Source organism: Lissotriton vulgaris, chromosome 5 (assembly GCF_964263255.1).
Source record: "Lissotriton vulgaris chromosome 5, aLisVul1.2, whole genome shotgun sequence".
Taxonomy (NCBI): domain Eukaryota; kingdom Metazoa; phylum Chordata; class Amphibia; order Caudata; family Salamandridae; genus Lissotriton; species Lissotriton vulgaris.
This window is the reverse complement of record NC_141693.1, coordinates 505237193-505259872: the sequence shown is the minus strand read 5'-3', so window position 1 is coordinate 505259872 and position 22680 is coordinate 505237193.

The following is a 22680-nucleotide window of genomic DNA, read 5'->3' as shown; positions in this document are numbered from 1 at the left end:
AGCCTTAAAAAAAAAAGCACAAGGACCTGGGGGGCGATAGATCAAAGTACCACCCAGAGTGAAATGAGGCGAAAGAACAAGAGAGAAGTGAAGAAATTCCCCATCTCCCAGATCACTAGAGGGCTGACTAAGGAAAGACCAAGTGTCTCTAAAAACAACCGCCACCTCTCCACCTCTCCACCTCTCCCAACTAGACGGTCCGCTCTCATAATTTTATAGCCTCATGGATTAGCAAATTCAACCACGGGGCACAGGAGCTGTTAAACCACGTCTCCATGATGAATAGGATTTCAAGGTTGCCTTCCGAAAGCAGCTCAAATATGTCCGCTGCATGTTTCACCATGGAGCGGGCATTAACTAATGAGGCCAATATCGTATCTGTGATATTAGTTCTAGAAGCTGGTGCAGATGGGTAGGGGATAGAGTAGAGTTAAAGTTACAAAGAGAACACATTTTTTAGGCGCCGTCAGAGACCACCGATGGTTGTATGCCTTTACAAAAAGTATGGCTGATAAGAATGTGCGGGAAATCCGTTCCGCTCACGGATTTCGTGGATTTTCGGTAAATCCGCGATCCGCGAACTCCCGCGAATTTACTGAAAATCCGCGAAATCCGCGAGCGGCGGATTTGGGGGGCAAAAGTTCCAGCCTGTTGAACTTTTAACTATGTTAGGATGGCGCGGCAAGCTGCCAGCGCCATCCTAAAATAGTTACTAAGTTAGCTTCAACAGGGAGCACTAATAGATAAAATAAAGCAGGTGCTCGAGCACCTGCTTTATTTTATCTATTAGTGCTTCCTGATGAAGCTAATTTAGTAACTATTTTAGGATGGCGCTGGCAGCTTGCCAGCGCCATCCTAAAATAGTTACAGCAGCCCATAATGAAGGAGGCCTTTGCATTATTGACTTTCACGAGCTCAATCCCTGTGCAGTTCCTGTGACCACGAGCTTCTCTGATCCGTGCCTGTCCTTTTATACACACAAGAGCATGTGAACTTGCATATAAGCCTCGCCCGTTTGGCCCCTCCGAGCCCCCACACACTAGTGGTGTGCACCGTCTTCGCGCCCTTTACCCACTTGATGGACAGCTCACTCGAGGGACCCTGGCGCTCTTTGGTGTGATGGCAAAGTTAATCAGCCCCCCAAAAATGTGAGTTTTGTCGAGGCTGGGCAGGTGTGCTTTCTCCCCATATCTATCGTCGGAAATTACCTATGATGCTTGATGGAGGCCTTTGCATTATTGACTTTCATGAGCTCAATCCCTGTGCAGTTCCTGTGACCACGAGCTTCTCTGATCCGTGCCTGTCCTTTTATACACACAAGAGGCATGTGAACTCGCATTTAAGCCTCGCCCATTTGGCCCTGCCCCTCACACTAGCGATGTGCACCATTTTCCCACCCGGCCTGCCCTTTACCCACACAATCCGCAAAATCTGCAAATCCGCAAATTTGTGGATTTTGCGGATCGCGAATTCGCAAATTTGCAAATTGCGAATTCGCAAAGTTTGCCCATGCTTAATGGTTGAGAGCCATGAGCTCACTCTGAGAATACTTCAATAGGACACCCACAGAAGAGCGAAGAGAGACAGCATGACGGACACTAGGCGCGCCTGAGGCGTGAACGGGAGCAGACGGGCAGACCTTTGGCTTACCTTCGGCGTGCGACCGCTGCGCGCTCGAAAGGGCATATTCAATTTATGGGTGCACTTCCCTCCCCTAGCTAGAACGCTGCCACTGGTCTAGCAGGGGTCCGGGGCTACACCCAAGATGGCCACCCGCCCTCCAATCAAACGGCACAACAGCCGCGGTGGAACGTGGCTGGCACGGCACACCAGGTGACAGAGTAAAGCAGAACAGGTAAGTGTATAGCCCCCAAAAGATTAGAACTGAGCAAAGCGGATCTTAAAATATAGGTAGAAGCGCCTCTGCGCTTTCGTGCAAGAATCGTGTACCAAATGACATAAAATGCAGTACAATTTTTAAATTCTAAAATATGGTTCTTGTAATTGGGTCAGCATACCGAGAACTGCCTTCTTGTGACGTTTCAGCCCTAGGAGCTCTGTGATGCACTAAAACTAATTAACCTGAAATAGTTGTCCGTGGGTTAATATGTATCCAAGAGAGTTATTGGTTAATTGATTGTGCCGGAATGACATTTCTCCTCTTTACACTTTCATGCTGCGAAAAAGAACCTTAGGAGTTTGACTATAAAACAGTCCTAGAACTTATGTGCCCAGCCCTTTTACCTTGTACGTTATATAGCCACAAATCTATCTTCTTCAGAACTTAGCGCACGTTTTCTTGTTGAAAAAATTGGCATATTCCAGTTGAGGCAATGTCTGGGATGAATGCACTAACCATTTCAGCTCTGCACCATATATTTAGGCCTGTAACTTTAAAAGTTACAAAGCTGTGCATAAATTATTGTCTCAATTTTAGAACAGGAAAGAACTTATTTCTAACCAAAAAACAGAAGAGTAGTATTATACCGAGGAATGAAGCACTGATCACTCCAAAGTATTATTTTCATGAGGTTTATTAGAACAAAATGTAGGGCAATGGCAGATGCAAAAAAACTGCTATTGCACCCATGTCGTACCGCTAACTGTTGCTGCATGCTGACCATTCCAGAACGCACATAACCAAACAACGGGTTCTGGAATGCTCAACACATGCAAAACATAACGCAACTCCTTCCTTCCAACCAAACCCAGACAAAATGAATTACAACAATAACAAAACTCATAAATATGAAACATGCTTCACTTAACTCTCAGGCATGTGTTTCGTAAATAACATATTAACATACCATTTGACATAATGGGGGTTGGGAGCACACTGCCTCACAGTCCCAGCACAGTTACCCCTTTGCAGCCTGGTAAATGCAGTACAAAGTTCACACTTACTTCAAAATTAGCCTGAGTTTTTCACCAAAGTTGGTGCAGACATTGCTGTATATCTCTAGACACGTGTTTCTGGGTTGAGCTCGTCTTCAGTAAAGAGCAGCAGTATTAGAGAGCAAAGAAAAATCATCTGGGGTTGCTGGAAATGCTGCAAGTTTCTCTCAGGTCCCAGTACCACTCACAGCTCACAGGTGCATCTCCAAAGCTCGTCTGCTTGCTGACTCAAGGGAGCCTTTTAAACAAAATGGGGGTTGTGAGCACACTGCCTCGCAGTCCCAGCACAGTTAGCCCCTTTGCATCCTGGTAAATGCGGTACACAGTTCACACTTACTTCAAAATTAGCTGGAGTTTTTCACCAAAGTTGGTGCAGACATTGCTGTATATCTTTAGACATGTGTTTCAGGGTTGATACCGTCTTCAGTAAAGAGAGGCAGTATTAGAGTGCAAGGAAAAATCATCTGGGGTTGCTGTAAATGCTGCCAAGTTTCTCTCAGGTCACACTATCACTCACAGGCACACAGGTGCATCTCCAAAGCTCGGCAGCTTGCTGGCTCAAGGGAGCCTTTTAAACAAAATGGGGGTTGGGAGCACACTGCCTCACAGTCCCAGCAGAGTTCGCCCCTTTGCATCCTGCTAAATGCAGTACTGACGAACTTTGGAGATGCAACTGTGTGCCTGTGAGTGGTACTGTGACCTTAACTCCATGGCTGCTAAGGCAATTCCCCTCCTGTGCTGGGAATTTTTGTTTTCCTTTATTTCATGACGAGCTGGGCTCGTCATCAGTGTTTGAGGAGGCTACACCATGACGAGCCCAGCTCGTCATGAGTGTGGAAGGGGTTAAAGAAGCTTGGCAGCATTTCCAGCGATCCTAGATTATTTTTCTTTTCTCTCTAATACTGCTGCTCTATACTGAAGACGGGCTCAACCCAGAAACACGTGTCTAGAGATATACAGCAATGTCTGCACCAACTTTGGTGAAAAACTCCAGCTAATTTTGAAGTTAGTGTGAACTGTGTACTGCATTTACCAGGATGCAAAGGGACGAACTGTGCTGGGACTGTAAGGCAGTGTGCTCCCAAACCCAATTTTGTTTAAAAGGCTCCCTTGAGCCAGCAAGCTGACGAGCTTTGGAGATGCACCTGTGTGCCTGTGAGTGGTACTGTGACCTTAGAGAAACTTGGCAGCATTTCCAGCAACCCCAGATGATTTTTCTTTGCTCTCTAATACTGCTGCTCTCTACTGAAGACAGGCTCAACCCAGAAACATGTGTCTAGAGATATACAGCAATGTCTGCACCAACTTTGGTGGAAAACTCCAGCTAATTTTTAAGTAAGTTTGAACTGTGTACTGCATTTACCAGGATGCAAAGGGGCAAACTGTGCTGGGACTGTGAGTCAGTGTGCTCCCAACCCCCTTTCTACCATTTGACATGTTTAAAACTTAGACCAAAGTTATGATCAACCAAACAAACATGAATCATGATAAAAAACAAAGGGGCATATTACCAAGGGCCTTATCACCGCTTTAGCAGGAATTTTTCCTGCTAAAGAGGCGATAATTTAATCGCCCTATTACCTAGCTGTCGCTAACACCAGTTAGCGACAGCTAATAGGCGATAGCGGGCATTTAGGGGCCTACTTTGCATGTCAGCGATAATTATCACTAATGACATGCAAAGTGGGCGTGCCAAGATGTTAGCGATTATCTCCAAAAGCTAACGCCTGCCCAGAGCAGTTCTTAGTCATGTTATCCAATGGTAGGTGATTAACATGGCTAAGAGCATTTGCTCAGTAATGCATGAATATTACTGACTTTTCAGCGATATTCATGCATTTCGGCCGATTTTTATCACTTAGGAGATAAACCTTGATAATATCAAGGCTCCTAAGCGATAAAAATAGGCAAAGCTCGGCGATATAATTTTGGCCGCTAACCAAGCTTAGCGATATTTTTCGCTTAAGCTTGGTAATATGCCCCAAAATCCTTATAATTAGTTTCGGAGACAACAACTTCTCTGCTGATTTTGTCTCCTTTCATGAGTTCGTGACTTCTTCTTAAATGTAACTTTGGACCGAAGAGTGTGATCTTTGGTCATCCTGGCATTACCAAAAGCATCATTAGCATGAGCAGTACTACACTTGTCATGCAAGTTGTCTTTAGTTTGTTTTACCTTAACCACTCGTTCACAATTCCACCATTGACCATTATCTACTTTTACTGCACAACCAACCACGCTAATTTCTATCCCTTTATGTATGTGACCAATCTTCTGATGTCCTTTCATAACTTGATTCTTGGGTAACTTGACTCATACAGAATCTCCAACAGCCAAATGCCTCTCTTTGGTATTCTTAAATACATCATATCTGTCACTATTATTGTGAAGCTACCCATGATGTTTTTTACGTTGTGAAGAATCTAAACACAATAGTCTTCAGGTAACACACTTATCCCTCCCTTAATCATTATCAACCACTTAGAAAACAGCATATTGCAAACATTACATCTTCTCAAAGACAAAAAAGTTGTTATAGTAATATTGTTTGGTGTGTTGCGGTTTGCCCACAACATTGCTCTGAAAGCATCCTCAACACATGATCCTAAGATTACAGCAGCTCTAATGCATACAGTGATGATAGAAACTTCACTTCTTGTGCTCAATAGGAGCATCACTGAAAAACTCATTCATGTCACGAGATGTAAATTGTATCCCATTGTATGAAACAAATCTCCAATAGAAAGCCTTATCTTAAGAAGATATCTGTAAAAACTCACTCATACCCCTAGTATTGGGTTCTTCCAAAAACCTCACATTCAGTCACTTACCCCCACATGCATCAAACTCCCGTTTTGCGTTTCCAAATTTGCGATTTTTACCGAATCGCAAATAAGGATTCGCAAAACGGGATGCATCATAGAAAGTGCTTAATATTTCCGATTCGGTAAAAATCACAATTTTTACCGAATCGCAAATATTATGTGAATTCAAAATTGCGAATTCGCTATTCCCATTGATTCCCATGGGCCAAAAGGCCCATAGGAATCAATGGAAATTGCGAATTCGCAATTTTGAATTCGCAAATGTTGATGCATTCCATGGGTGCAGGGGGGGGTCCAAAGGACCCCCCCCCTGCACCCCTGAAATGTTTTTTAAAATGGATGTTTCAAACACACATGTCCTAAGGACATGTGTGTCGGTAACATGACATGGTTTAAAATGCAAATTAGAACATTTTAAACAGTTTTCGCAAATTACCACGAGGTTCAACCTCGTGGTAATTTGCACTTGCAATCTTTGATTTCGCAATTTGTTTTCAGAATGATGCATTGCATTTAAGGAATCGCAAAATTGCGATTCCTTAAATGCAATTGCATTCTGGAAAGTCGCAATATTAGCGATTTTCATAAAAAAATAATGATACATTCCAAAAAGCATTTTTGGAATCGCAAACGGCCGATTTTAAGGAATCGCACCGTTTGCGACTTCAAAAATGCTTGATGCATGTGGGGGCAAGAAATAAAGACTACCATGACTGTAGCATACTTCTGTTGTGATGTCAGCACCTGGAAAGGACCAAGAAAATGAACACTCAGAGCCTCATTACAAGTTTGATGGTGAGGAACTGGGACCACCCCACTCCAGCACCGCCAAACCTGGGGTTGAACTGTCCACCAGAATAGGAGTTTTCTCCTGTTTGGCAGACAGTTCTTTGGCATTCCCATAGCGGTGCCTATGAAATATGCACCATATTGGGAACGTCATAATCTGTACCTGCAAGGCACGGACTGCAGGTACTGGGGTGCATGCACAGAGGGGAGCACAACCTGTTCCATAAATCACTGGTACACTCTACTCTCCCCATGGCAGGAGTTCTGCATTACTGACCCTTGCCATTGGCTTTGCAACTTACGCATCTCTCAACTCAAAGTACAACAACTCTATCCATCACAGGCCGCCAAAGCCTTTCTCTCAACCTCTTTTTGTTGGCTGTCATTCCAAGATGTACTTCATGAGATAAGTCCATCAACCTGGCACAGATTCTAGTTGAAGGAACTAGCTTGTCATTGAGAAAGAGCAACTCACTTTCCAATGTAAGTTCACTCTGCACCTTACTATATGTTTGACACTGAACTGGCAATTAATTTTTCCATGGCCAACCAGCCACCACATAATTCATAACTTTGGCTAGTTCCCTTTTTTCAGGCAGCTCGGTTCTCCATTCACTTTCACTTGCATCCTTAATTGAAATCCAAGTCATACTTCCAACAAGACAATCTGTATCTTCTTCATTCTGCTCATTCTGATTCTTCACTAGTAGGCAACCAAGAGAAACAATCTGCTCTTTTGTTTTTTCTGCCAGATAAAAGTCCCACTTCAAAATAATGCTCGAGGAGTTTAGAGCTGCCTTACAGTGGCTTTAGATAAATTAACATTGCTATCATTCAGAACTGGGACCAATAGTTTATGGTCCACCCACAGGAGAACTTTTGTTCCACAGATGTATGATATAAACTTTTCAACAGCCCATGTACAAGTGATCATTTCTCTTTCTATTATCAAAAAGCAACGGCAATTGTATGGTCATTGTATTCCTTGCCTTGTAACAAAACTGCTCCAATCCCCACACTACTCGCATCAACTGTTACTCATAGTTTTTTCCCAAGTATATAAGATCTCAAAAACGGGGCCTGAATCAAAAGTGACTTAATTGAAATAAAAGCGTGTTGTTGCTCTGTGACCCTTATAAATTGGACACTTTTTTAAGTAACTTCTACATGGGCTCAGCAATGTTTGCAAGATTTTGAATTAACTTTGAATGCAATTTAAATATTCTCAGGAAAGATAACAATTGTTCATGATGGGAGAGGGAACCTTCTCAGTTGCCTCTAAAAGTCCTGGTCTTGGTTTAATCCCATTCCCAGTGATCATGTGACTAAACTACTCAATGGCACCAAAACTGAAAACACAATTATCCTTCCTAAGTTTAATATCTTTTTCTTGAATGTCATTTATCACACATGCCAACCTCTCTATGTCCACCTCCTCAGTTTCCCCATAATTCAAAACATCATCTTGGATCAACAAGATTCCCTTGACTGCCTGCAAAATGTGACCCATTAATCTCTGGAAACAGCCAATGACGAAGCAAGATTAAATGGCATCCAACAATGGTGGTGGAAGATTTATCAATTACATAGTGAGGTGGAGCAAGAAAGTGGAAGGCTAAAAAATTGCATAATTCAACTTAGTAAGTCATGTATTATATACACAGAAAAAAACATAGGTTCCAGGGGTGTTATAGTTAGCTGGACATTTCACTCATACAAAACCATAGAAATTCCTCCATTATAGTTACTTCTGCTAACTATAACTCACGAGCCCACAATGCACTGCTGATGATTTCACATATTACATCATTCATGACATGGTCAGTGACATCACAGATGACATCACTGATGACATCTCAAATGACATTACTGACGACATCATCCACGTGACAATCTGATGTACCTCATCATACAATAAGTTACTCAGTTACAATACCTAAGTTGCGCGTTTCTGCATTTTATTGCTGACTGTTGTAGTCTTTTAGAATCACTTGGGACCACTGACCTGCACCGGACTGGAATCGCTAACGCGGGGCTCGGGTAATTTCACCGACCCGCCTGAAGATTAGCGTTCCAGTTCCAGTTTGGCCTGCTAGCTCCTCCCCCAGCTCACATATAACCAGCTTTGCAGCGTCTGCGCAGCTGTAAGGTAACTGGCGACTGCTGCTGGTGGATTTTGTTAGACTGAGGCTTTTAAATTACTTCCTAAGTTGCGCGTTTCTGCATGTTATTTGCTGACTGTTGTAGTCTTTTAGAATCTCTTGGAACCACTGACCTGCACCGGACTCGAATCGCTAACGTGGGGCTCGGGTAATTTCGCCGACCCGCCTGAAGATTAGCATTCCAGTTCCGGTTTGGCCTGCTAGCTCCTCCCCCAGCTCACATATAACCAGCTTTGCAGCGTCTGCTCAGCTGTAAAGTAACTGGCGACTGCTGCTGGTGGATTTTGCTAGACTGAGGCTTTTAAATTACTTCCTAAGTTGCGCATTTCTGCATTTTATTTGCTGACTGTTTTTGTCTTTTAGAATCACTTGGAACCACTGATCTGCACCGGACTGGAATCACTAACGCGAGGCTTGGGTAATTTCGCTGACCCGCCTGAAGATTAGTGTTCCAGTTCCAGTTTGGCCTGCTAGCTCCTCCTCCAGCTCACATATAATCACAAATGCAACGACCACGCAGCGGGCGCACTGGCGGCACGCCAAAGGTAAGCCCGTCTTCGCCTGTCTGCGCCCGTCAGCACCCTGACTGCGCCTTGTGCCAGACCCTCTGGTCCTTGCTGCAGGATCACCTGCTCTAAAAACTGCCTCCTTAAACTTAACAAACATACGTGCGTTCAACACAACAGCGTGAAGCTTGTGGGGTCCTATTGCTGCATACCTTGCGTTGGGGCAACCACGGAGGGGCATAACACCGTGTCCCGGTCACCCAAGGGTTTCCTCCCTCAGAATAGCTATATAAGGGGCAATAATCAAGTTAATGAGAATAGTAAGGTCATTAACTGTATGCTCTTCAATGTCAGATCCATGGCTAAACATAAATACCAACTGGAATTTCTAATACAGACGGAAGATCTGGATACACTATTTTTAACAGAAACATGGGCTAATGACAGCAGTGACCCAGACTGGAACATCGCCATCCCTTCCGGCTATACGGTTGCAAGTATTAACCGAGCTGAAGGAAGGGGTGGAGGTTTAGCTATGATTTATAGATCCTCTCTCACCCTGTTGACTATGTCCGAGAGTCTTGAGGGCGCTGAAGCAATGAGTTTCACATTGAAATCTACTAATACATCCTCTTTCTCTGGCCTATTAATTTATAGGCCGCCTAGTCCGAGAACCCTGTTCTTAGCTGCTATTCAAACTCAATTGGAGAACTCCCTTGAGCACGAATATTACACTATCTTAGGAGACTTTAATTTCCATTTTGAGGATAAAAACAACCTGGAGACGGCTAATCTCCTAGACATACTCTCTTGTCATAATTTGGAGCAAATTGTTATGCAACCCACACACACGGCAGGCCATACTTTGGATGGCATCGGCACAAATATTCCCCATATCGCACTAAGCAAAATCACACCAATGATATGGTCTGATCACTGCGCTGTGTATTTTTCTATCTCACTCATTGCCACCACTCATAGGAGGAGACTTTGGTTCCCCCCCCCCCCAGGAAATACCGTGCATGGATTCAGTCACAAGGTCTGACCTAATAGAGGCTCTTGAAGACAGAGTAATGGCCTGCACAGATGCAAATCAGGCGGCTATGGCTCTAAAAGACAGCCTTAATAGAACTGCCAAGGTAGCACCTGAAAAAGCATTTAAAGTGCAGCAAAAAAGGGTGTCTTCACCGTGGTACTCACCAGATTTAAAAACTGCTAAAATCAACTGCAGACAGAAAGAGCATGCTTGAAGAGCACACTATGAAGTAGCACATAAGAAAACATACTGTGCTGCAATTGAGGACAACAAGAATGTAATTATTCATGGTAAAACCATCTACTATTCCAGGAAGATTCAGGACCCTGCCCATTCTGGCAGAGAACTATTCTCTACTGTAAACTCCCTACTGAACTGCCCACGTGACGCTAATTTCCTGCCAGACAAAGCATTCATGGACAAGCTGTCATCTTACTTTCATAATAAGGTACAATCTGTCCACAATGACCTGTCCAATGCAGCAAACAGCATACAGATTAAGCAAGACAGGCATGATGCTACTATCAGCACTCAGGGTGGCCTGTCACTGTTCTCACCACTTGGCGAGAACACGGTGACAGACCTGTTGTTAAAAACTAAGTCAGGCTCACCTATGATCCCATGTCCATGGCATGTACTTCATCTGGCTCCAATAGAGACTAGTGCATTGATATTGCCGGTCCTGAATCAGGTTCTGAGTTTAGGAGTCTTCCCGCTAGCATGGAAAAGGCCTGTATTCGACCGCTGCTAAAAAAGCCAAAGTTAGACCTCACCGATGAAAAAAATGACCGCCCTATCTCCTGCCTGCCTCTGCCATCCAAATTAGTGGAGAAAGCCATGAATTTGGAGTTATCATCTTATCACAAACAACATTCTCGATAATACCCAACATGGCTTCCGTGCAAAACATTCAACGGAAACAGCCCTGATTATGACTGCAGTGGAGATACGAAAGATCATGGATGAGGGAGGCAGAGTTACCTTGGTCCTGTTGGACCTAACAGCGGCCTTTGATACTGTAAATCATGAGGTACTCATCCAAAGGCTCTGTGACGCGGGAGTCAAGGGCTTAGCATTGGATCTCTTCACCTCCTTTCTATCTGTTAGGGAACAAGTCATTTTTTGGAACGGCCATCAATCAGACAAATTCCTCCTTCCGGGAGGAGTCCCCCAGGGCTCTGCTTTGTCACCCACCTTGTTCAACATATATGTCACCCCCTTGGTGAAAATAATCAAAAATCAAGGCTTCAAGCTAGTGTCCTATGCTGATGACACTCAGCTGATTGTATCAGTGTCCCATTCTGTGGATTCCAAGGCGGCTGATTTCTCTCTCTGTATGTCAGAAGTCATGCAGTGGATGAATCTGAATTTCCTGAAGTTGAACACAGGAAAAACGGAAGTCCTCGAGTTCAGCCAAAAGACATCGATCTGGAACCAGTTGTGGTGGCCCACATCAGCGAGAGCCTGTCCAGTTCCAGTTGCCAAAGCGAGGAACCTTGGCATAACGTTCGATAAAGACTTGTCCTGGAGGCCACAGGTTAACCAAGGGGTCTCTGCATGCTTTTTCACGCTTAAAGGGCTGAGAAAGATACTGCCGTTTATTCCTTTCGCTCTTAGGAAAACAGTAATAATCGCTACCATTTTCTCAAGAATAGACTATGGCAATGCCCTTTATCTGGGAGCTGGCTGTGCTCAAAAGGCCAACCTACAATCAATACAAAACGCAGCAGCTAGACTACTTCTCAATATGCCTAAGTACCATTCCACTTCTCGTTTCATCAGGCAGCTATACTGGCTCCCTGTACAAAGGCGGGTGGATTTCATAGCACTTTGCCTGGTTCATAAGGCACTGTCTGGAGATGGGGCCTACGACCTTCAACAACTATTCACTCGGTATGCCAACCCGTTCTCTGAGGTCTGCCACGCAGGGTCTGGTCACTGTCTCCAAGATCAAAAGACAACGATGGGGAGGCAAGGGTTTCTCCTATCTGGCTTTAAGGCTATGGAACTCTATACCACCACAGCTTAGACAGATCCCCAATCGGAGGTTGTTTAGGAAGGAAATTGAGACATGGCTCTTCACCCAATGATACATCGGTTAGCTCCTTTTCAGTTACCTTATATAGCGCCAAGACACCTCAGCATTAGTGCGCTTTAGAAATACCATCACTCACTCACTCACTCATAAATATTTTATTCATTAAATAAAATTATATATGTTTCTGAAAATTGCAAAAAAAGTTTGAAAAAAATTCAAACTCAAATATTGATTAATTTTTATATTTTCTTTTAATTTTTTATACATGTATTTTATTTTCTTTAAAAGAAAAAAATGTCCAACTTTTTTTCAGAGTCGCGCAACCAAAGATTACACATCACGGTGGGTGCGTGGATTCTAGTCGCCATTTTAGAAAAGTCGTGAAAGATCCGGGTACGGTGTGCGTGGCTGCGTGTTTTTCAGTTACATCATACACATTTAATATTACGTGATGTGCGCGATTGGTATGCAACCAGTCCACGACTCCAGCTCCCACACATTCGCGACACATGTCCATTACGGTACGCAACCCTTGCGCGGTGGCGGGTCCCGCGTGACCTCATATACAGGCAGGGGCGCGCTGGGTGCACGACTCCCGCAAAAAAATGTTATGTTCTAAAATGATATGTATGTGTCTTTAATATATATATTAGGGCAAGAGATTATCTAAGATATTCATAAAAATTGTATATTTGTACTTATAATAAACTTATTTTATTTTAAAATATATTTTCGCTAAGTCACGGCGGGTGCATGCATCGTGAGCGCAGAGTGCGCGGCTCCTATGTGACCTCAAAAAAAGATTTCATTGGTTCATAACATTTCATACTGTAACTATTGAAGGAACCCACCCATTTTAATCATTCTTGTTGGAGCATCTTAAAAGAGACATCTCTTTTCCTACAGGAACCTTTTTGCTTGGTTTTTTGTTGTTTTTCAAAAAATGTAAAACAAAATTGCATCTGTACTGCAGCAGCAGGAGGAAGTATCTTTTGAAGAAGAATTCTTGCAGGAGGCACCTATTCCACCGAGGCCGGAATCTGTTGTGTGGAAATTCTTCTCTTTTTCACCTGAAGAGAAGAAAGTAAATGTTAGAAAGGTGATCTGCATAATTTGTGACTGAGTCCTGTCAAGAGGCAGTGGAAAAAAATACTCTTGTGGCACTGCTTCGATGTACAAGCATCTCCAGACCACACATCCTCTCAATCTTGCTCGGGAGGAAATGAGGCGAGCTGCTTTGAAGCCCTCACCTGCTGTGGCAAGCCAGTCCAGAGCTTCCTCAGGAACACCTGCAATGGACAGTAGGCCAGAATTCACCTTCCTCGAGCAACACTGCGTGAAGTGTAAGAAACTTATATGCTTCGGTGAGCATTCAGTGGATGCAGTTTGTGCCGCGCAACGCAACCATCTTTGTTAATTTTTGGGGTTTTTTGGTTTTGTAATGATAACTAATTTCAAAAGTTTCCTGTTTTATTCGTTCTTTTTTTGTTAATTTTTTGAAAAAACGCACAAAAAATACAACATTGTTTAAAAAAAAAGAAAAAAGACGAAAAAAAAAGTTCCTATCAGAACTACCTTATCTGGTTAAAGAAAGATCTATATTTCCAAGGTAATGTGTGAAAGTCTGGTTGAATATATGTATACAGCATGATTGACTGAAAGAATGCATAAGTAGGGTATGGTTAATTTATAGGTGAAGATTTATGAGGAAGTACTGCAGCGTTACACTGCAAGATCTTTAGCTGCACTGCCAAAGCACAGGGATGTGACATATGTACATGAATATGTTGCAACTCTGTGCTTCCCTCTGCACTGCTGTACAAACTGCTGCCATGCGGTGACACAGGCACCCTTGCACCATGGTGCAAGGATGTTTGTGTCATGCGGAGATTGTTTTTGTGCAGGAAGGGACACCTTCCTGCACAAAAACAATCAGTAAAGGCATTTTCCTCTTTCAATGTATGCTGTGGAATGCATTATGCATTGAAAGAGGAAAAAATGAGGAGAAATGAAAAAAATTCTCATTGCGCCTTGCTACACCAACTCTAGGATGGCACAGCATTCACACACATCTCCAGATTTACGATTTTTCATAAATCTGGAGATGTGTCTTATTCTATGGGTGTTGCTTGGGAACACCTACAGCAACACCTATGGAACGCCCCTTTAACGCAAAGTTCTGTGTATGAAGGGGTTGCATTTACAAGAAGAGGAAAAACCACGCAAGGTGACTTTTCCTATTCTTGTAAATATGAAAGAGTGCCTGGCGCCATCACTATGTTACAAAAAGTGACATACTGGTGGCACAGGGTGCTTGTAAATCTGCCCCATAAGTGCTTAGGTATTGGCAGACGGATACAATAAGAACATAGTGCTGGATGGGTGATTGAAGAATTGCATGAGACTGACAGGAGGTATCCTACGCTGCATGGGTACTACTTCAGTATTTAATGGAGTGGACCAACAGCATGTATCTGCTTAGAGATTTGTAGGGATTATGCACAGAATATTTTATGTGTACTTGTGTTGGTGCCTAAGTCATTTTCTAAGAATACCACTAGTAACTGGAATGATGAGAGTGCGTTAAACAGAGTGAACACTTAATTTATAAGTGCATACGTATTGGTGAAGTGATAGGATAAGTAGATAGTGGTTGATAAGTGATTAAAGAAGTGCATGGGACAGATTGGACGATTCCTTCACTACATGAGTACTAACTGAGTATTTAGAAGAGTGTATCAATAGTATGTAGCTAGTTAGAAGTCTGCTTGGATAGTGCCCAAAATATTATAGCTGTACTTGTGTTAGTAGCTAGGCCATTCCATAAGTTCATGACTAGTAACTAGAATGATTACAGTATTACAAACAGTGTATAGTGAATTTATAAGTGCTTAGGTATTGGTGGAGTATTAGGATAAGTGTATAGTGCTGGATGGGTGATTGGAGAAATGCATGGGACAGCGTGGAGGATTCCTACACTGCATAGGTACTAACTGGATATTTAGAAGAGTGTATCAATAGTATGTTGATGGTTAAAGGTCTGCATGCATAGTGTACAAAATATTGTACCTGCACTTGTATTAGGTGCTAGGCTATTCTTTATGTATATGACTAATAACTGGAGTAATTTCAGTGCTGCAAAGAGAGTGCATGCTCAATTTATAAGTGGTTAGGTATTGGTGAAGTGATAGGATATGTAGAAAGTGCTGGATGGATGAATGGAGAACTGCCTGGGACAAAGCAGAGGGATTCCTAGACTGTACAGGTACTAACTGAGTATTTAAAAGACTGTATCAATGCTATGTAGCTGATTAGAGGTCTGCATGCATAGTGCACAGAATATTGTAGCTGTACTAGTTTTTCTGGCTAGGCCATTCTTAGGTACATGACTTGTAACTAGAATAATTTCAGTTCTGCAAAGAGAGTACATGTTGAATTTATAAGTGCTTAGGTATTGGCGGAGTGATAGGATACGTAGATAGTGCTGGATGGGTGATTGGAGAAATACATGGCACAGACTGAAGGATTCTAACAATGCATAGGTATTAACTGGGTATTTAGAAGAGCGTATTAATAGTATGTAGCTTGTTAGAGTTCTGCATGCGTAGTGTACAAAACATTGTACCTGTACTTGGGTTAGTGGCTAGGCCATTCCTTAAGTATGTGACTAATAACTGGAGTAATTTCAGTGCTGCAAAGAGAGTGCATGCTAAATTTATAAGTGCTTAGGTATTGGCAGAGTGATAGGATACGTACATAGTGTTGGATGGGTGAATGGGCAAGTGCATGGGACAGAGAGAAGTATTCTTAGACTGCATAGGTACTGAGTATTTAAAAGACTGTATCAATGTTATATAGCTGTTTAGAGATCTGCATGCATAGTGCACAGAATATTGTAGCTGTACTAGTATTGGTGTGTCTATGGTTTCGAGAATGGTAGTCTGTATTTTAGGGTGTGAGGAGGTGCATCAGATGATCACGTGGATGATGTCATGAGTGATGTCATTTGAGATGTCATCAGTGATGTCATCAGTGATATCACTGACAATGTCATGAGTGATGTAATATGTGACGGCATCAGTAGTGCATTGCGGGGGCGGGAGTTATAGTTAGCACAACTAACTATAACGGCTAAATTTCTCTTGTTTTGTAAGAGTGAAATGCCTGACTAACTATGACGTCCATGAAACCTATGGTTTTTTCAGTGAATTTCTGAGGATTTTTTAAATGCTAGTTTCTAACTATAATGTCGCTGAAACTTGTGATTTTTTCTGTGAATTTTATATATATGTATTTAATCTCCTCTCACTCTTAGGAGGAAGGAATCAGCACTCAGGATGTACTTTGGAAGTCTTTAATCTGCAAAGGACGTGATCCATGTATTTCGGCACGTCCGAACCTTGATAATGATACAAGACGTCATTGTAGCATCCTTATTTAAATGTACAAATGCCTCCAGTTGCCAACATTAACAAAGGTCTACATATTACTTTAATCCAAAAAGCTGGAAGCCGTATTGGCCTGGTCACGATGTGAAAATTCAGGAATTGATACAATAAAGAAATGAAAACAAGTGTTAATATGCACACATTGCCATTTCAGCATATCTTGCCCCATAAACACCATACCTGTATGTTCATCAACGTGACTTATTCATAATAAACATACTTAGGATTGCAAACTTCAACATAAACTATGGACTATACAGTACTTTAAAGTGATAGGCTATCCTCCATATTATTCTGGGCACGTTGCATATTATACTGGTTCTTACACTAAAGAAAAGAAAGAAAAGGGGGCGTTAATATACATTCACTATCCCTAAATAAAGTGCTAGCGATTATAGTTCCATTCCATTCTCAGGTCATTTGAGATGTCATGAGGGATGTCATGAGTGGTGTAACTGACCATGTCATGAATGATGTAATGTCTGAGGTCATTAGCAGTACATTGCGGGGGCATAAGTTATAGTTAGCTCTGGTAACTATAACTGCTGAATTTCACTGGTTGTGTATGAGTGAAATCTGAGTCTAACTATACCGCCCCTGTAATTTTTGTTTTTTTCAGCAAATGTTTAGTTTTTTAACGTTAAGTAAGATGCATATCACAATGGATGGTTGGGGGTTGGAAGCAGGGAGGGGCATTGTGCTACCCCCAACCAAGCTTGCTGCTTCTGCCTTCCCTCCTCTTAGCCATCCATTGTCCAAGTCCATGTCCCGGCTCCCTTAGTACATCCCTGTGTGGCTGTTGTTCTGCCACTGGCCTTCCCGCCTTCTCTGAACAGTTAGATTGCTGCCCCATCTACCTCCTCTCTATCCTCTGTTGTCTGAATCCATGGACTAGCCTCCTCTCTCCTGCCATGCATGGTCTGATGTGCTGCCACTGCCCTTCATATAGCATGATGTACCAGTCCACTCCTACTGCCCTCCATTGCCCAATTATATGCCCCATCATTGACCTCCTGCTTAGCCTCTGTGCTTAGATTGCTGTCCCAATTCTCTTTACCCCTGCCCTCCGATGTCTGTGTGCATGCCCCTGTTCCATCCTTTTTGTCCACCATGCTCCATGGACCTGCCACTCCTATCTACTCTGAGTCTTCTGTTGAGCTGAAACTCCCCTCCCACCTACCTAGCATTGTCAGATGACTGTAACCTGTCCCTGCTATCTCCACCCTGCCTGGCCACATTCCATGCCCCTATCCCCTTCCTCCTGTCCTTCATAGTCCATTTTACTGCCACACCCTTCTGCCCTCCCTGGTCTGTTTTGCTGCAACTGCTCCTCCTGCCTGCCCCGTGGTCTGTTGTGAGGCCCCTTCCCCTGAACTCTCTTGTCTGTGTGTCTGACCCTCCCTTCTATCCTTCATGGCCCTTTGTGCATGCTCCTGCACCCTCCTTCTTGCCCATTACAGCCATTTTGCTGCCACTAACTCTACCGCTTGCTATGCATGGTCTTCTGTGCTGCCACAGCCCCTCCCACCTTCCCTGTGTGGTCAGCTAGCTGCCCCTGACCTCCTCCCACCTTCCCTCCATGGTCTGTGTGTATGCCATTATAGTCTCACTGTTGCTCTCCATGGTGTGTCTTGCTTCTAGTGCCCGTCCTGCCTGACCTCTATGGTCATCTTGCTGCTCCTGCCTATTCCCTCCCTCCTGGCTTGTTTGTTCCATTGTAATGCCCCTGATCCATCCCTCCAGCCCTTTATGGTCCATTATGCTGCAGCTTTCTCTCCTGTCTGTCCATTATGGTCAGCTAGCTACCATGGCCTCTTTCCCCTCTGTTCTCAGTTGTCCATGTGCATGGTCCTTTCCCCTCCCTATTGCTTTCTATGGATTGTTGTGCTGCACTCCCGTCCCGCATGCCCTGTGTGGTGTACTGTGCTGCTGCAAAACCTGATGCCTGCCCTGTAGAGTCAGTTTGGTGCAGCTCTCCATGTACCTCCTGTCCTTTGTTATCCAAGTCCATGTCCCTACCCCAATTCCTTCTGCCTTCCATGAGCCAATGTACCATACTTTCCAACATTTTTAAATTGATAAAAGGGAAATTTTGGAAAAAAACTGGGGTATTGATTTTCCCCTTTGACTTACATTGAAAAAGAGGAGATTGTAGAAAGGAGATAGATCAAATAAAGCCCATTTGGGCTTAAAAGCATTGGATGTTTCCTGGCTGAATCGGGTCTTTTGGCATGTATGGTTGTACTACCACTGCCTCTTCCTTCTGCCCACAATGGTCTATTATATTGCCCCAGCCTCTCTTGCCAGTCCTGTATTGTTGGTTTGTTGCCCCTGCCCCCCTTTCCACTTCCCTCCATAGTCTGTTGTGCTGCCACTACCCTTCCTGCCTGCACAGTGTGGTCAAATTGTTGCCTATGCACCCTCCTCCTCTGCCTCTCAACAGTATCCTAATGAACAACTAGATTGCTAACATTCTATATTTATTACAAAAGTGTGGAACGCCTGACGTCATCTTGATGTAATCAAAACTGTAATACCTAGAGCATTTCCTTTAGAAATTACATAATGAGAGGGTCTTATTTGCATCAAAACTATGGTTAGTGCTCTAAAAAACTAAAATGAGACATATTTTCTGAGTTTTCAAATAGCGACAAAGCACTTTTAAATTATTTGTTATCTTTATTTTTTTATTCAGTTGACCAATTGATTAAATGTTGCACTTAGGGGGGAGGATTTGGTGTTACTTCCAGAGCTGCAGACTTTGCAACTGGGGAACCAGGTTGGAGTTTCTGCTTCAACGCGACATTCTGTGATTCTGGTCAAATCGCCTAATCTCCTCATGTCTACAACCAAAATGAATTTGTTCTTGTGTGATGTAACCAATGCTCACGTAAAACACTCCAATACCTGACAAGTCTGCACTATATAAAACTGCCAAAACACAAAAAGAAAAAGTGTTTTCCTCACTTCTGTCATTGGGCTACATGTGGGTCATAATTGTTCTACATTTGGGCTCTTTTGTCTCTGGTGGCCATCTTGGGAGATTTATGTGTTATGAAGTTTCCTAATTTCCTCATTTACGGATGTCTCCTCAGTAGTAAAATGCTTTCAGTTTTTTACTTTGATTCCATCAAGAAGGTATTCAGATATGCCACACATTTGCCATAAATTCTGAATGTTAACATTCTAGTTGCTCATAGGATCACTGTAATAAAGTTACTGCTCACCACAGAAGTCTGCTGCTGGCATTAAAAGTGCATGTTTTAGTCTGCATGTCAGAATTTTTTAATGAAATAGAAGATTTGAGAAGTCCCTCAAAATTTGGCCTAATTTTTCTTTCTTCACCACTAATCATAATTTTTATGGCAACATTACCCCCTCATTGTGTTCCTCCTTAAATTAAATGTTTTAAGTGTTACCAGTTTATTCCAATCAAGATGACTTAAGGTGTGCCATACTTTTGTCATAAGGTAGACAGTAAGCGCTCTAGTTGTTATCAAGAACACTCTGGGACATTGAGCTATATGTGGGCTACATCTGGATGATATTTGTGCTACATTTGAGCTCTTTTGTCTCTGGTGGTCATCTTGGGAATCTAATTTGTTTTGAAGTTTACTAATTTCCTCATTTACTGCAGTTCCCTGAGTAGGAAATACTTTCAGTTTTTTTACTTTGGTTCCATCAAGAAGGCATTCAGATGTGTCACACCTCTGCCATACATTCTGAATGTTAGCACTCTAGTTGCTCATTAGATCCCTGTAGTAAAGCTACTGCTCACCAGGGAGGTCTGCTGCTGGTATTCAAAGTGCATGTTTCAGTCTGAATGCCAGAATTTTTTAATGAAATAGAAGAGAATTTGAGAAGTCAAAATGTGCCCAAATTTTTCTTTCTGGAGCACTAATCATAATTTCTATGGCACAATGAACCCCCTCATTTTGTTCCTTTGCAAATTAAATGTTTTAGGTGTTACCACTTTATTCCAATCAAGATGGCTTCAGGTGTGCCATACTTTTGTCAAATGTAAGACTGTTAGCGCTTTAGTTGTTCTTTAGAACACTCTGGGACATTTTGTCATTGGGCTATAGTTGGGCTACATCTGGGAGATATTTTTGCAGCATTTGGGCTCTTTTGTCTCTGGTGGCCATTTTGGGAGACTTATTTGTTATGAAGTTTCCTAATTTCCTCATTTACTAAAGTCTCCTCAGTAGGAAATACTTTCAGTTTTTTACTTTGATTCCATCAAGAAGACATTCAGATGTGTCACACATTTGCCATGAATTCCGAATGTTAGCCCTCTAGTTGATTATTAGATCACTGTAGTAAAGCTACTGCTCACCAGGGAAGTCTGCTGCTGGCATTGAAAGTGCATGTTTCAGTCTGCGTGTCAGAATTTTTTAATGAAATAGAAGAGGATTTGCGAAGTCACTCAATATGTGCCCTAATTTTTCTTTCTGCAGCACTAATCATACTTCCTGTGGCAAAATGAACCCCCTCATTTTGTTCCTATTTAAATTAAATGTTGTTAGAACCGGCTGTCTCTAGTTGGCAGAGGTATGCACTTCTGACAAATAGGGACACACCTTTTCTAGTCAGGGCAAGGGGATCACACCCTTCGATAACCCCTGTCGTAATTTGACAATGGCCGAGTTAGCGCTTAGCTGTGCTACACGTTTTCCCGCTTAACTTGGCTATACTTGGAAACGCCATCTTGTTTGTAACGGCGGCCATTTTAGATCATGAGCGGCCTCGTGGCCAGCGTGCCCTTTAGTCCGTTGTCCGTACCACTGACCACTCGAGTTTGCCCAGCAACAGGCTATTTTTAGTACTGGTCAAGTCTGTGCATGCGCAGTCCCAACTGACCAGTCACCCCTCAGGAATGTGCCGCCCAACTGACCAGCGGGGTTGTAACCCCTCCAATGAGCTGGCTGTGTTCCAAAAAATGACCATATATGTACATAACGCTCTGTAACTTTGTACTGCCTATCTTTTTATTACCTGCAAATTGTATAAAAGAACGGGTCACACCGATGTTCGGTGTGATACTTCTTGCATTACCGAAGGGTGCTGTAGGAATGTACCACCACCCCATGGGGTCTTAATAAACTTGTTCTTTGTACTTTTCAGTTTCCGTGCCAACAGTTCTTTCAGTGTAAGTGGGTTATCTTCGGAACATGTAGGCCTTGGGAACCCGATACTACAAATTGGCGACCACGAAAGGACTCATCGGCGACTCGGATGCCCAAAGGAGAGGTCGTGACGAAGGTTTGGAAACTCGCCATGGACGCGTACGCTGCCACCGAGTGACCCGAGTCTTGGCACCCGCGGTGTTTCTTCCTTTCCTTCTGATCTGACCTTCCAGGTGGCGCCCGTCTCCGACTGAGTTCTCGATCGTCTGCGTTGCTGGATAAAGTGCTGTTTGGCTGATTCGATTAAAAGACCTTGGCAGTTGGAATCTGGACCTTTGAGACTTTGGGTAAGATTTGTGATCGGTAAGGTAGTCTGCGGACGCTTACTGAAGTTCTATGATATGTGATCGGTAAGGTAGTCCTCGGACGCTTGCCGAAGTTCTATGACCTATGACTTTGATTTGAGTTAGCTAACATTTGTGAATTTGTGAACTTTGAATCTATATGTGTAGTGCACTTCACATAGGCAGGCATGTAGAGATGTTTCTCTAATTTTGTTTTTTTTCCTTTGAGCGGCACGTTTGTGTGAAGTACTGTAAGTGCCATTTTATACGGTATCGCGCTTTCGTGATACTTTTTGAACATGCCTGTTTTAAGCACACTCCGAGGGATGTGCTGTCTTGGAAATGGTACCACAATTAGGTTAGCAGAAGGAACACCAAATCGTGAAATGTATATCAAATTTGGCCTTTCCCCTATAATGTACAGTAAATTATGGAATAAGTATACTAAATCGGATCCTGAATTGCAATGGCCTCTACATGGGTCGTTCGATTTGCGTAAAGTACAGTTTG